Source organism: Hevea brasiliensis, chromosome 17 (assembly GCF_030052815.1).
Source record: "Hevea brasiliensis isolate MT/VB/25A 57/8 chromosome 17, ASM3005281v1, whole genome shotgun sequence".
Classification (NCBI taxonomy): Eukaryota; Viridiplantae; Streptophyta; class Magnoliopsida; order Malpighiales; family Euphorbiaceae; genus Hevea; species Hevea brasiliensis.
The window spans coordinates 965,175-967,563 of record NC_079509.1 but is presented as its reverse complement, the minus strand read 5'-3'; the positions used below and the strand labels follow the sequence as shown (position 1 = coordinate 967,563).

The 2,389-nt window shown below is 30.5% G+C and overlaps 1 long non-coding RNA gene across 1 annotated transcript; it reads right to left on the bottom strand.

The window, feature by feature from the left end:
* Positions 1–667: 667 nt before the first annotated feature.
* Positions 668–2,389, bottom strand: LOC110634946 (uncharacterized). The gene is made up of 4 exons (XR_009145719.1): positions 2,325–2,389; positions 2,121–2,193; positions 1,532–1,591; positions 668–1,260 (listed from the first exon to the last, which is right to left on the bottom strand). It is a non-coding gene; the product is annotated as an uncharacterized LOC110634946 (long non-coding RNA).

The following is a 2,389-nucleotide window of genomic DNA, read 5'->3' as shown; positions in this document are numbered from 1 at the left end:
CATAGAATTTCTTTATTTAACAATATAAAAAAAATTTGATGTGATAAAATAATAATTACAAAACATAATAAATTATATTAAAAATAATATAACATATAAAAATGGTATAATTATGATTTTTTTATTTATTATCATCACTATAACTATTGTCACTCAACTATCATTAATATTACCGCCTTGCTCCCATCATCCCTATCATCATTATCATTACTTATTATCACAATCACCACTTGACTATCATTATCACCGCTTAATCACTATCATCACTAATAACCGTTGTGATCAACACCATTACAACCACCATTTAATCATTATTATTACTTAATTATCAATCATTATAATTATTACCACTTATCATTAACATAATAAATAATTTAATAGTTAAAATTAAAATTATTATTAAATTATATTACTTATATTTTTATTTTACAATAAAATATAAAAATATAATGAGAATTACTTTACAGTTTTGATTAAATTACATAATTGATTATTATACATCACATACATTACGCTATATAAGATTACGTTCCTTTAGTTTTTATAATTTTTAAACTTATTTAAATTTTATTATTTAAAATAATTAATAAAAAAATAAATATACTTATTTTATTATTTTGTTCTTATAAAATTATATCGTTTTTTATGTGACCAAATAGTGCGTTGAGAATCCAAACTTTGGGCACTTTTAATTATTGTAATTGAACATGAAAATATTTTAATAAGCTACATTTACATCAAAATTACATGAACAAATATTCTAAAAAAAACGAAAAGGCAAAACGTTTGGCATCGCTTTTTAAGCAGAGGGACAAACCAAAGTTCCTCATTCGACTTCAAACAACATAGAGCTTCTGGATCACTTGTTATCCCTTGTTCACTATTTTGCAAACTTTTCTCTCTCTTCTTATTCTTCTTCTTCAACAATCCCTTCTCTGCTAGTGTTTTCAGATTTTGCTTTTTTCCGTTCTTTTGCTTTCTCCTCAAGGCCATCGTCCATCATCTTCATTGGTTATGATAAGATCACAACGTTCTTTTGCAAAACGTTTGGCATATCTGCTAATTATAATTTATGATAAGATCTTTATTCATTGGTTATGCCTAATAATGAAAAGCTACATCCACCTCATCATCACTACCCTTGGACTCCCTAGAATTAACCTATACATATGCAGCAAGGGTTCCTTAAGGACGCCTTTACACTCAATGACTCAAATTCCTCTAGTTGTTTCCCAAGAACAGCTTCTATCTCGTATTGTTCTGCAAATTTAACATCACAAAGTTAAGCAATGTGCAATCCAAAAACAAGCACACAACAAGGTCTTCACTAGTTCAGAATTGGATAAAGCTCTATGTACACCAATTTGCATCATGCGCTCAGTGTAACACAATTCTGACACATACAAAGCAGGCAAATATGCATACACAGGGATAATAAATTTCAATCCTGTCAATTAAATACAGACATACTGGAGCTTTCAGATTAAGTGCCCTCATAAGTGAGGGTGTAAAATTGTGGTAGTTAACTTACAATCGGCTTCAATTACGTGCATGTAGCTTGTAACTGGAAAGAACCATGCCAATGATAAAACTGCAAAAGGAGGAGGTATCAAACAGATGTGAAATCATTCTCAATCCCTTAAAGTTGAGATACAATCTACTGTCTACTTCACGTCACAAATTATGCGAAATTTAAGACTAATTGATTACCCCAACAAATGCAGTCACAAGGAAAAAAAAACATCCTAATGGATTGGCTTCTAAATATTTTAATATCTACGCCAAACAGTATAAGTATGTTCAAAGGATTACTAATACAACGATGCATGCAAAATCAGACACCTGAAGAAAGAGAAGCAAATCATTGGGGGATTATTCATATTCACATTCATCCATTTACTATTCTTTTGTCATTATTGCTAGTGCAAAGTCAAACAAACAAATAAATGTTAAGACACAGTGAACACATATGCCTAGACCAGTAGACCCTAGTAATATAGAATATAATTTCAAAGATACTTTTATATTTGACGTTGCCACCTCAGCTACAGGCCCAAAATAGCAGTCCAAAAAAAAATTTACAATCTACGAATATTATCTTGCAAGCCTCCGCTGTTTACCTCAGTAACAAAACTCACAACCATTCGTCCTCTGCCTGCTCTAGCAGAATGCCCTACATGATGAACATAATCTCTGGGATAGATGCAAAAAACTAGCAGTTAAAATCCATTTCACAGAAATTTTCAAAGTAAGAATAAAGATATTTTGATAGGTATAACTTTGGAATATCATAATTGATAACAAGATCAACAGTAGGAGCGTACAACTGGCAACATCAGTTGCAATCAATACAGAAGCTTGTCCAGATTTGAAACGGTGTACAGCAGAA